The 14,220-nt window shown below is 45.5% G+C and overlaps 1 pseudogene; it reads left to right on the forward strand.

Moving 5' to 3' along the window:
• Nucleotides 1–13,037: 13,037 nt before the first annotated feature.
• LOC116979437 lies at nucleotides 13,038–13,147 on the forward strand (annotated as a pseudogene).
• The last annotated feature ends 1,073 nt before the right edge of the window (nucleotides 13,148–14,220 follow it).

Below are 14,220 nucleotides of genomic sequence, written 5' to 3' on the forward strand. Positions count from 1 at the left end.
CATTCTAGTAAATCTCCTCTGTACTCTCTCTATTTTGTTGACATCCTTCCTATAATTAGGCGACCAAAATTGTACACCATACTCCAGAATTGGCCTCACCAATGCCTTGTACAATTTTAACATTACATCCCAACTTCTATACTCAATGCTCTGATTTATAAAGGCCAGCACACCAAAAGCTTTCTTTACCACCCTATCTACATGAGATTCCACTTTCAGGGAACTGTGCACAGTTATTCCCAGATCCCTCTGTTCACCCGCATTCTTCAATTCCCTAACATTTACCATGTACGTCCTATTTTGATTTGTCCTGCCAAGATGTAGCACCTCACACTTATCAGCATTAAACTCCATCTGCCATCTTTCAGCCCACTCTTCCAACTGGCATAAATCTCTCTGTAGACTTTGAAAATCTACTTCATTATCCACAACCCCACCTATCTTAGTATCATCTGCATACTTACTAATCCAATTTACCACACCATCATCCAGATCATTGATGTACATGACAAACAACAGTGGACCCAACACAGATCCCTGTGGCACCCCACTACTCACTGGCCTCCAACCTGGCAAACAACCATCCACCATTACTCTCTGGCATCTCCCATTCAGCCACTGTTGAATCCATCTTGCTACTCCACCATTAATCCCCAACAATTGAACCTTCTTAACCAACCTTCCGTGAGGAACCTTGTCAAAGGCCTTACTGAAGTCCATATATACATCTACTGCTTTACCATCATCAATTTCCCGAGTAACCTCTTCAAAAAATTCAAGAAGATTAGTCAAACATGAACTTCCAGGCACAAATTCATGTTGACTATTCCTAATCAGTCCCTGTTTATCCAGATGCTTATATATATTATCTCTAAGTATCCTTTCCATTAATTTGCCCACCACAGACGTCAAACTAACAGGTCTATAATTGCTAGGTTTACTCTTAGACCCCTTTTTAAACAATGGAACAACATGCGCAGTACGCCAATCCTCCGGCACTATTCCCGTTTCTAATAACATTTGAAATATTTCTGTCATAGCCCCTGCTATTTCTACACTAACTTCCCTCAATGTCCTAGGGAATATCCTATCCGGACCTGGAGACTTATCCACTTTCATATTTCTCAAAAGTGTCAGTACTTCCTCTTCTTTGATTCTCACAGTTTCCATAGCTACTCTACTTGTTTCCCTTACCTCACATAATTCAATATCCTTCTCCTTGGTGAATACCTAAGAAAATAAATTGTTCACTCTGACTCTAATGGACCAATTTTATCCCTCGTTATCCTTTTGCTATTAATATAGCTGCAGAAACCCTTTGGATTTACTTTCACCTTACTTGCCAGAGCAACCTCATATCTTCTTTTAGCTTTTTTGATTTCTTTCTTAAGATTCTTTTTACATTTTTTATACTCCTCAAGCACCTCACTTACTCCATGCTGCCTATAATTATTGTAGATATCTCTCTTTTTCTGAACCAAGTGTCCAATTTCCATTGAAAACCATGGCTCTTTCCAATTTTTACTATTTCCTTTCAACCGAACAGGGACATAAAGATTCTGTACTCTTAAAATTTCACCTTTAAATGTCCTCCATTTCTCTTCTACATCCTTCCCATAAAACAAACTGTCCAAATTTACTCCTTTTAAATCCTTTCGCATCTCCTCAAAGTTAGCCTTTCTCCAATCAAAAATCTCAACCCTAGGTCCAGTTCTGACCCTCTCCATAATTATATTGAAACTAATGGTATTGTGATCACTGGTCCCGAACTGTTACCCAACGCATACCTCTGCCACCTGACCCGTCTCATTTCCTAACAGGAGGTCCAGCACTGCCCCTTCTGTAGTAGGTACTTCTATGTATTGCTGCAAAAAACTATCCTGCACACATTTTACAAACTCCAACCCATCCAGCCCATTTACAGAATGTGTTTCCCAGTCTATGTGTGGAAAATTGAAATCTCCCACAATCACTACCTTGTGTTTACTACTAATATCTGCAATCTCCTTACATATTTCCTCTTCCAATTCTCGCTCCCCATTTGGCGGTCTATAATACACCCCTATAAGTGTTGCTACCCCTTTCCCATTTCAGAGTTCCACCCAAATAGCCTCCCTAGACGAGCCCTCTAATCTATCCTGCCAAAGCACTGCTGTAATATCTTCCCTGATAAGCAACGCAACACCTCCACCTCTTGCCCCTCCAATTCTATCACACCTGAAGCAACGAAATCCTGGAATATTTAGTTTCCAATCATAGCCCTCCTGCAACCATGTTTCACTGATCGCCACAACATCATACTTCCAGGTGTCAATCCAGGCTCTAAGTTCATCCACCTTTCTTACAATGCTCCTAGCATTAAAATATACACATTTAAGAAACCCACCCTCTCTTATTCTCTGTTTATTGTCTTTTTCTTCTCTCTCCCCTACATTTTGGGTCAGAGTGCTACCATTCTCTGCCTCCTGCCTCACACACTGACTGCTAGCTTTCCCAATTCGAGTCCCTCCCCCCAACCATACTAGTTTAAAGTCTCCCCAGTAGCCTTTGCAAATCTCCCCGCCAGGATATTGGTCCCCCTCGAGTTCAAGTGCAACCCGTCCTTTCTGTACAGTTCGCACTTTCCCGAAAAGAGGTCCCAATGATCCAGAAACTTGAATCCATACCCACTGCACCAGTCCCTCATCCACTCATTTATCCTCCACCTCGCTCCATTCCTACTCTCACTGTCGCGTGGCACAGGCAGTAATCCTGAGATTGTTACCTTTGCAGTCCTTCTCCTTAACTCTCTACCTAACTCCCTAAATTCTTCTTTCAGGACCTCTTCGCTTTTTTTTTGCCTTTGTCGTTGGTACCTATATACAGGATTGTTACCTATATACAGGATTGTTTTCGAAGCCAATATGTAGAGGAACCAAGTAGAGGACAGACCATCCTAGAATGGGTATTGTGTACCGAGGAAGGATTAGTTAGCGATCTTGTTGTGCAAAGTCCCTTGGGCAACAGTGACCATAATATGGTAGAATTCTGCATTAAGATGAAGGTGACACAGTTAATTCAGAGACAAGGGTCCTGAACATAAAGATACATAGAAACATAGAAACATAGAAAATTTGCTGGTTTAGCCGTGACTCGGGAAACCATCCTTTGCATGATATAATACATTAATTGACGCAGACTCTGAGAAGATCGTTCCTACGGCTCTGGTTGTTAAACCAAACCATGGCCGTGCTCACTGCAGATTGCAGGGATAGCACCAAATAAGCAGTATTTCCTCATAAGGAGATGGGAGGTATTTGTTTTATGCTTATATTACATTTAATTCGGCACGGATGACTGACGTCTTGAAGTTCAGTCTTTTATGGGGGTTTGACAATCATTAAAGTTAAAGTGCCATTACTATGTCTAAAGTGCCTTCTCATCATATTGGCTGTGGGGAGCAGAATCCACTCTGTTGGGTCTCAGCCTCTGAGATCTAGATTATGAAGGGTATCTTCAACTCGAAACCTCCCAGGCCTAGGTATGCAGAGATATGGGATGTTAACATTGTGCTAGCACCGCTTTGCCGGTGGGCTCCAGCTACATACCTGTCCTAGGTCAAACTCACTTACAAGTGGTTATGATCATGGCGCTGAGTTCAGCGCAACGGGTCCAGTCATTGCATAAGCTGTGACTGGACAGGATGGTTATATCTACGGGCTATATAACATTTATGTTTATGACTTAGTCAAGCAGAGTAGACCAGGGGCATCAGGTCTCAAACTAGATTTGTTGGCATATCCCATGGACCTTCGTTTGTGTGTGGTCACACATCTACACCAGAATTTTAAGGTCACTAAGAGCCTTAGAGACTCTGAACTAGGAATGTTGTTAGTTACATAAAAGCCTCATAAGAAGGTATCAGTACAGAACATCTCCAGGTGGTTAAACAGGTCTGGCTTATACAGGAGTGAACACTGACATTTTCAAGTCTCACTCCACTAGGGCTGCAACAACCTCAGCAGCAGGGTTATGGACGTTTGCGGGACCACATCTTAGTGGCTGCAGGATGGTCAAACAAACAATCTTTCCAAACATTTAGAACGAACCCATTGCCAGATCGGGGGTATTTGCCAACTCTATGTTAGGTTCTATTTCATAGTTTCCACCCGATTGAGGGAAGTTACTATTATCATTATTTGTTCTTAAAAGCATCAACATTTCTATATCTATGTCATGTCTGAATGCATTATTAATGTTCACTCATCATTGGTCAACTGATGCAGTGTGTGACGCATGGACTCGTTCCACGGCATTAAATCACAGAGCTTTGAAATCTTCACGTAGTCACTCACGTGACTCCGAAGTAAAATAGTAAGATTAAACGAGAACTTACCATTTTGAAGATTGATCTTTATTTTATGAGGAGTTACGTTGAGGGATTACGTGCCCTCCACTCACAACCCCTCTATCATAAAGGTCAGCTGGTATTCTAGTTTCTCTAATCTTACTATATTCAGTTCAACAACTGTTATCTGTGATTTCACACTGCTGCTTTGAAGCTTGATGCGCATGCGGGCTGGTGGGGTCTTCACGTAATCCCGAAGGGGGGGGGGCTGTTGGGTGTGACCGCACCCCCCTTCCCCCCCCCCCCCCCCAGAGTAAGAAAAAGTCCCGAGGGGAAATGAAAATTAAAAAGCTCAGGAAAGAAATCTGGCACGCGAGATAAGGGAGTGCCCATTTCACCGGGCCCGGGGGGGGGGGGGTGCGGTATCTGCACGCCTGATCCAGCACCTCCATCCGCGGCTTCGGAGCCTCACCAACGGCTTGCCTGCCAATCAGGAGACTGTCCTCCTGTCGCCGGGCAGGAGTGGCTGAATCTGAAACCAGCGGCTGTAACCACAACACCAGACGCTGCTGCGGTGGGGCCCGATCCCCTCACCCCCCCCCCCCCCCCCCCCGCCGCCATCTTCCCCCCACACCACACCCGCTGGGCCCATGCCAACCCCGCTGGGCCCACGCCACCCCCGCTGACCCCCGCTGGGCCCAAGCCACACCCACTGGGCCCAAGCCACCGCCGCTGGGCCCAAGCCTCCCCCACTGGGCCCATACCACCTCCGCTGGGCCCAAGCCACCCTCACTGAGCCCAAGCCACCCCCACTGGGCCCAAGCCACCCTCACTGGGCCCAAGCCACCCTCACTGGGCCCACGCCACCCCCGTTGGGCCCACATCACCCCCACTGGGCCCAAGCCACCCCCGCTGGGCCCAAGCCACCCCCGCTGGGCCCACGCCACCCCCGCTGGGCCCACGCCACCCCCGCTGGGCCCACGCCACCCCCGCTGGGCCCATGATACCCCCGCTGGGCCCAAGCCACCACCGCTGGGCCCACGCCACCCCCGCTAACCCACGCTTGGCCCACTATAACCCCTCGCTGGGCCCAAGCCACCTCTGCTGGCCCCAAGCCACCCCCGCTGGGCTCGCGCCACCACCGCTGGGCCCACGCCACCCCTGCTGGGCCCACGCCACCCCTGCTGGGCCCAAGCCACCCCCACTGGGCCCACACCACCCCGCTGACCCCCACTGGGCCCACGCCACCCCCGCTGGGCCCACACCACCCCTACTGGGCCCAAGCCACCCCCGTTGGGCCCATGCCACCCCCGCTGGGCCAACGCCACTCCCACTGGGCCCAAGCCACCCCCGCTGGGCCCAAGCCACCCCCGCTGGGCACAATCCATCCCCGCTGGGCCCAAACGACCCTCGCTGGGCCCAAGCCACCTCTGCTGGGCCCAAGCCACGCCCGCTGGGCCCTCGCCACCACCGCTGAACCCTCGCCACCACCGCTGGGCCCACGCCACCCCCGCTGGGCCCACGCCACCCCGCTGGGCCCACACCACTTCTGCTGACCTACACTGGGCTCACGCCACCCCCGCTGACCCCGGCTGGGCCCACGCCACCTTCATCCTCGTCCCCCCGCCAGAAAGAGGGGGGGGTGTGGGAGGAGGAGAGAGAGATGGGGAGGGAAGCTGGAAAGGGGCATTATCTTTAGTGAGATTGCAAAATTAAGGTAGGTTTTAGAGCTATTATATTTTCTCCTCCATATGAATAATTTTAAACAATATCAAATAATATCAAACAATTGGAACTGCTTTCTTTTCCTTGATAACAATACTGAAAATATGAATTCCATAGTTTGTGACATAAATATACATTTTAATGGGAACATTATATACAGATGTAACCTTTCCATTTCGAGATGGGGGGGGGGGGAAATATGCGTCAAGCCGATAGCCTAAAGAGTTAAAAGATAGCCTAATCGATAATGAGCTGAGAAGAGGAATCGGAGCTGCAAGGAAAGATACTCTGAGAAGTTGAGGAGCAAGTTCTCAGTTAGTGACTCTTCTTCAGTTTCGAAGGGCATGCAAGAAATCACCAGCTATAAGAGGAAAGCTCTTTGGACAATCGTCAGCTGACGAACTACCTGAATGAGTTTTACTGCAGGTTTGAAAATCAGAAATGTAACCCTGGTACCCCCTCCCCAACAAACACAGCCAGACCCCAGTCTGCAAAGAATGGACCCTGCACCCTCTCCTTCCCATTCACCACCTCACACCTACTTAAGGCAAGACTCCAGTAATGAAAAGAGTAGACCCTTTCCCACCCCCACCAACACTTCACACCCAATTACTCATTTTTAACCAGTACCTGCAAAGATGCACTGTCCCTGCCTGCTTCAAAGTCTCCACTTTGTCCCTGTACCCAAAAAGGTGAGGATTACTGGTCTTAATGACTACAGGCTTCTCACACTGACCTCTGTAATCATGGAGACCGTTGAAAGGCTTGTGCTGGCCAAGCTGAAAAATATCACAATCCCTCTGCTGGACCCTCTGCATTTTGCATATTGGGCAAAATATGTGGATGATGCAGTCAATCTGAGCCTGCACTTCATCCTCCAGCACCTAGACTGCCAGGGGACCAATGCGAGGATTTTGTTTGTTGATTTTAGCTCCTCATTCAACACCATTGTGCGAGAGCTACTACGCTCCAAACTTTCTGAGTTGACTGTGCCTGAACCCCTCTGTCGGTGGATCACCAGCTTTTGGACTGACAGGAAGCAGCATGTGAGACGGGAAAGCATATCTCGGACCCGCAAATGCTCAGCATAGGAGCACCGCAAGATGCGTACTCTCCCCTCTCCTCTACTCTCGCTACACCAATGACTGCACCTCCACAGACACCTCTGTCAAGCTTCTCAAGTTTGCGGATGGCACAACGCTAATTGGACTGAACCAGGATGGGGATCTCTGTACTCTTTTCTTTTTTTTTTTCTTTTTTAATTTTATGTATTAGAAGTCAGTACAATACAGTGGTACCTTTTTCCAGGTTCCCAAAATTATGTTAACATATTACATTCTCTGTACAACTTTTTTTTTTTTTTAACAAAAAAAGTAAGAAGAGAAAAAGAAAAAGAGGTAGTAAAGTGTTAAGGATAGTATAGTGTGTGTGAGTAAGAAGCAGAAAAAGGAAATAGTGAAGAAAAGAAATAAGTGAGGAAGGAATGCAGGAGGGAGTTTATCCAATCGCCACAAGGAGATGGTTTTTTATCTTTTATGTCGTCTTTCACCCATACCTGAAAATTTAATTTTTACGATACTGTTGCACCACATGATACAAGATACAATTATTTGTCACATGTGCCAGATGGCACAGTGAAATATGATTACCATACAGCCATACAATAAAAATAAAGAACACAATACACGATAGAATTCAACATAAAAACATCCCCACATAGCAGAATCAGAGTTTCCCACTGTGAGGGAAGGCACCAAAGTCAGTCTCTTCCTCCAATGTTCCCCAATGTTCACCCGTGGTCGGGGCATCCCTGAGCCCTCCGCAGTTGCCGCTACGGGCGGTCTGATGTTCAGGCCCGCTCGCCGGGGTGATGTAAGTCTGACGTCGGGGCTGGGGGACGTCCTCAGCGGTCTGGACAACAGAGTCGGTCACCTCCTACCGGAGTCGGCGGCTCCCAAAGTCCGCAGGCCGCGCCGGGCGGAGACGGATGCTGGCGGCCCTCTGCAAGGAGCCCCAGGACTCCGCGATGATGGTCAGCACCGCCCGTGTTGGAAGCTCTCCAAACCAGAGCTCCACGATGTTGGAGCAGCGGCCCAACGCTCCGGAGCTCCAAATGGTGACCCAGGTAGGCATCGCCCGCTCCGTGGTGAATCCAGCGCTGCGCCGCCACTGTTGTAGCTCTGGTCCGGTTTTCGGTCCCTGGCAGGAAAGGCCGCTCCGATCCAGGTGGTAGGCTGCGAGGTGGGGGGGGAGGACGCGGCTCGGAGAAATAGTCGTGTCCTCGCCAGGAAGCGACTGGGAAACGGTTTCCCCCTTACCCTGCCCCCCCCCCCCCCCACATAGAAAAGTTAAGATTTCCCCCAAAACAGACTTTAAACTAACTAAAAATAAAATAAAAGATTGAAAGGACAAACAGGCTGTAGGCAGAGGCTGCTGTCAGTGCAGCGCCCCTAGTGGCTCCAAGAAATCAATAAATGGAGACCATCTCATTAAGAATTGGTCTTGTTTGGCTGTTAGGAGGAATCTCATTTCTTCCAAATGTGCTGCGTCCAACATATTATTGATCCACATTTTAACTGTTGGTGTATTAGCAATTTCCAAAATTTAAGTATACGTTTTTTCGCTATTATTAACCCATAATTAAAGAATGAGTTTTGGGGTTTATTTAATTTATTCCCGTCTCCCCTTACTCCAAATATAATCATTTCAGTATTCGGTTCCATTTTTATCTTAAATAGCTTTGAGAATATATCCAAAAATATCACACCAAAAGTTATGAAGTTTTGTACAAGAGACAAATGAGTGTGTAATATTGGCATTTTGAGAAATACATTTATCACAAATGGGAGAGATATTTGGATAAAATTTATTCAACCTAGTTTTTGAATAATATAATCTATGTAATATTTAAAAAATGAATTAAATTGTGCCTAGCGTTAATTGAACATTTATGTATATATATCAAATACTTTTCCCATGTTTTTTTTGAGATTTTTGTCAATAATTCTTTTCCCAGTCTTCTCTAATTGCCTCTGTTGATGGTAATTCTCTGTTTAAAATAGTTATATAGGTATGATATTAATTTTTGTGACTCCGCCTTGATATTCATTGCTTCTTCCAGTGGATCTAAAATTATACTTTGAAATCTTGGTATATATTTCTTCATAAAATCACATAGCTGTAAATATTTAAAATATTGGTTGTTATTCAAATTAAATTTTGATTTTAGTTGTTGAAATGATAATAAATTTCCCATTTCATACAAGTCACCTACCTTTTTAATTCCCACTCATTCCCATTGTCTATATGTTTTATCCATACCAGATGGTTAAATACTGGGTTATTCACTATTGGTGTTAGCACTGATAGGTTTCTCAATTTTTAAGTTAATTTTATTTGTTTCCAGATTCGTGTTATATTATGTATAATTGGATTCTTCTTATATAATATATTGTTCAGTTTTATTGGGGAGAAGAGGGTCGCTCCTAAAGCATAAGGAGAGCAATCCTCTTTCTCCATTCTTATCCATTCCAACTGTTGAGCAGTACTATCCAACCAGTAAATTATATTCTTAATATGCAATGCCCAATAATAATATAAAACATTAGACAGTGCAAGTTCCCCTACCTCTTTGGGTTTGCACATGCGGTTTCTTTTAATTCTGTGTGCTTTATAATCCCGAATAAAATAGTAAGATTAAACGAGAATTTACCAGTTTGAAGTTTGATCTGTATTTTATGAGGAGTTACGATGAGGGATTACGTGAAGAGCCCGTCCAGCACGCATGCGCAACATACTTCAAAGCAGCGGTGTGGAATCACAGACAGACACAGTAATTGAAATAAACATAGTAAAGAAAAGGAGAGGTCAGTTACCAGTTTGATCCCTATTATTGAGGGTGGGAGCGGAGGGCACGTAATCGCTCAACGTAACTCCTCATAAAATACAGATCAAACTTCAAACTGGTAAGTTCTCATTTAATCTTAATATTTTACTTCGGAGTCACGTGAGTGACTACGTGAAGATTTTAAAGCTCTGTGATTTCAAACCGTGTAACAGTTCATACTTCACTCGCTGCCGAAGTCATTCGAGGGAGGAAGTATGTTATCGTAATCAACCATGAATCTGTTTGTAAAAAACAATAATGGTGTTATTAACAATAACAAGACCAAATGCTTCCCCCGGGCTTAAATTATATATTTTTGCAGATTCTTTTTCTGCAAAACGATACAGTTTCTGCCAGTGGTTTGTTATAAAAGTTTGGAATGTATACTCCCTAGACCACCCCGCTGTAGTCAGGATGTGATCCATTGGCACGTCCATCCTCTTAGTCAATGATGTTGATGCTGTCCTGGTGGAGTAAGATTTATACACGTTAATATGTACTCCAGCAACTCCCAGTACCTGCTTGAGCCACTTGAGATAGTTTGGCTCGTCACCCGACCATTAGGTTTCTTGTGGCTGACCCATAAGGCTTTTTCTCTCCCTCGAGGATTACTTATTGTGTCGATGTAGTTCAATAAGTGGGTCATGACACATAACCGTGGTTCAGGTGGGTATGCCCGGATCCCATGACTAGACCTGATGTTCCTGGTCTGCTCTGTTTGACCAGCCCCTAACGGTAATGTAACATGGTGTAGTGGACCATATTGTCCAATCGTAGTAGATGGAGGAAACTGGACTCTTTGTGCTGAGACAAGGCCATCAGCATGTCCCTTCAGGGTGGGCTGTCCTGATAGAGCCGCTTGCTGAAAAGATAAGAAGGCATCCGAATATTCAGGGATATAATACTAATGACTCCGGTAATAAAATTTCACTATATGCAGATGATACACCTTTATATATTACAAATTCACAAATGAGTATCCCGAATTTATTAAATTTAATAGAGGAATTCGGCTCATTTTCTGGTTATAGAATAAACTGGAATAAAAGTGAAATTATGTCACTAAAACCCCAGAAAGCGAATCACCTATTAAAATTTCAATTTAAAATTCCTAATTTTATACCATTATTAAATAAATTGAATGCACTGATTAAATTTTGGAGAACGCTCCCACTATGATTAATTGGCAGAATAAATGCTATAAAAATGAGTTTTACAACAAATAATATATTTATTCCAATCTATACCAATATATATACCAAAACATTAAAAAAAATTAGATTCGAATATTACCAATTTTACTTCGGAGTCACGTGAGTGACTACATGAAGAGCCCGTCCAGCACGCATACGTGACATTGCATTCACGCAGTGCAACACCGACGCAGCGGGAGTAGGGAGCTCCCGCTACAAGCCTGAAGGAAGGGACTGTTAGATAAATACTTACCTTCAGATTAAAATCGGGACTTTGCTTTGTTTGTTGCTCCAGGGGGAGCAAAGCAGCAGAGGGAAGCGGCCCCCATCCGACTCCAGGGAAGGAGCCATCAGTGGAGGGGGGAAAGGCGGCAACGGGACCGCACACACTGCGGACCACAGACACGGGTGCTGCGCCGATGCCCAGTCCGCTAAACAGCTGTCTGACCAACAGCAGCGGACTGGAGGGAATTTCAAAAACCGGCCGGTACCCCTGCAGACTCCCGACAAGGAGACTCGCCGCCCGAGAACTGCTGAAATGCCGCCTGAAAATGGCAGACAGCCTCTACAAGCAAGGTCAGAACCAACCTCGGGCTGGAGACAGACACGGAAGATGGAGTCAGCACTTCAAACAAGAACAAGTAAATGTCTGTTCTACAAGCCTAGAGTAAGGTCATGGAGCTAAAAACTCCAGCGAGACTTGCCTCAGGAGTAGGGGCAAGTCCGCCAAGGGAGCTTAACACTCCCACTCCAGTGCCTAACAGCACTGGCCATCTCCCTTGTCAAGGGATCGATGGGGACCAGGGCTGGGCTGGTCAAGAGGGGTCACTGGCTGAAGAATATCGGGAGTATGCTTGAGGTACAGGATCAGGAAGAGCTGCTGGGTGTGGCCGCTATGTGGCTCCACCACTAGTGAGATGGCTTTTCAGTCTCAACTGACGGCCAGCTTACTACCTGTTCAAAAGGGAACTGCAGATGCTGGAATATCGAAGGTCTGAAGAAGGGTTTCGGCCCGAAACGTCGCCTATTTCCTTCGCTCCATAGATGCTGCTGCACCCGCTGAGTTTCCCCAGCAATTTTGTGTACCTGCCAGCTTACTACCTGTTCTTTTCAAAAAACCTCTCCAAGACAGGTAGTCATGAGGTGTTGGATTTCATCACGCCTCCCCTAAATTGCATTTACTCAAAGTGCCCACCGTTATTGGGGGGTACATTGAGCATCGCATTTAAAAACCCAAATATCTTAAAATGCATTTGATATCCCTGACGTCGGCTATCATTTTCGTATGCTCATTCCAGAGGGGCAGGGTAGTATGGCAAAATACCTGACCCTACTGCTCACAGTGCTCCGCAACTTCTCAGGAAGTTATAAAACCTGCCCTCAACTAAAAAAATGTACAGGACTGTGAGAACGCCGACCTCACAACCACAGATCCTGCTAGCTGGCTAAGTTATCAAACCAAGCCTAAAAAACTGGGCGAAGTATCCAAAAATTTCGGCATCTAGAGGGCAGGGCCTGGTATGAGCACCACACGAAACCAGACAGCAGTGCCTCTACGCGTCCACCAGTAGGCGTCCACTTAATAGTATTGGTGAAAGCTCGGGGCCCGCATGCCAACCCCCAGTAAGCCCTGTTTTCAGGCCAGGGTCCAGAGTGGGCCCCATGGAAAATGTGCCACCCCCAACAACACCATCCCTACAGACAAGGAATCAGAAACCGAAGCAATGAACACATCACTGAACAACAGTGAAAACAGATAAGTATGGTTCCCACCATCACACAAAAGGTGAAGGGTTGTACTAACAGGGGGGGGGGGGGGATCACACCTGGGTTGGGAACGTTAAGAACTATCACACCTGGCAGTCATATACCAAAGTATTCAAGGATAAAAATTGAATTAGATCCCATCCTTTCTCGGCCTTTTGGCTAAGATTAGTAGTATCTGTTTTATCAGTTTAATATCTAATACGTCCCTTACCTAGGGACCATATATTACCAGTTCAGCATGCACCCCAAGGGTTCTACCCTCCCACTAAAAAGAACATGAGGGAATAGCAAACTGGGAAAAATTTATACTAGGGGTCATATAGAAGCCTATATGAACCTTTGGTACCAACAAACCAAGATGGTGATGTCACACCATCATTGATATACAAGGGGTCATAAAAAACCTAATATGAACCTTTGGCACCAAAATCCCTAACATGGTGTATGTCGCACCGTCGTTGACTTTACCACTTGAGTATCTCACCAGGTTACACACTTGGAATATTGCAACTGCCAACCTTACATCCCTAGGATACTTAATGGTAGACATCAGCTTAAAAGATGCATACTATTAGGGCAAATAGCAGGGGTGATAAAACACAACCCTGCCTATTGCCCCCTCAATAATTGAAATTTTGGAGATAACAAATTATTAGTTAATATTCTTGCCATTGGTTTATCATATAGTAATTTTACCCATCTAATAAATTATCTCCCATATTAAATTTTTGGATTACTTTGTATAAATACTGCCATTCTACCTGATCAAATGCTTTCTCTGCATCCAAAGATATAACTGATAAATTTTCCTTTTCCATTTTGTATGAATACATTATATTAAAAAGGTGTCTCAGATTGTTAGAAAATTGTCTTTTAGTTATAAACCCCGTTTGGTCCGGATTTATCAATTTATTAATATATTTACTCAATCTTCTTGCTAAAGTCTTTGCTAAAATTTTCTGATCTGTATTTAGGAGTGACTAGACCAAGTACAGAACCGTTGGGTCTGTTCCCCCAACGTGCGGTTGTGGGGGGGGGGCGTCACACACACTAACTCCCACCCCCCCGCGCTCATGCTAATATATAATATAATATAAATATTATTAATTTGCTCCTTTTACCTCATAACCACCGTATCTACTGACGCATAGCCCCCAACTTGCAGTCACATCTAGAGGGGAGGGGGGGGGGGGGATGAGAGTGAGGGCAGAGAGAGAAGGGGCAGAGACAGAGAGAGAGACAGAAACACAGAGAGAGGGGCAAGAGGGAGAGGAGGGTGGGGAGGAGGAGATGAGGAAGGGTGGGTGAGGGGGGGAGGAGGG

This window comes from Amblyraja radiata, chromosome 12 (assembly GCF_010909765.2).
Source record: "Amblyraja radiata isolate CabotCenter1 chromosome 12, sAmbRad1.1.pri, whole genome shotgun sequence".
NCBI classification, from domain to species: domain Eukaryota; kingdom Metazoa; phylum Chordata; class Chondrichthyes; order Rajiformes; family Rajidae; genus Amblyraja; species Amblyraja radiata.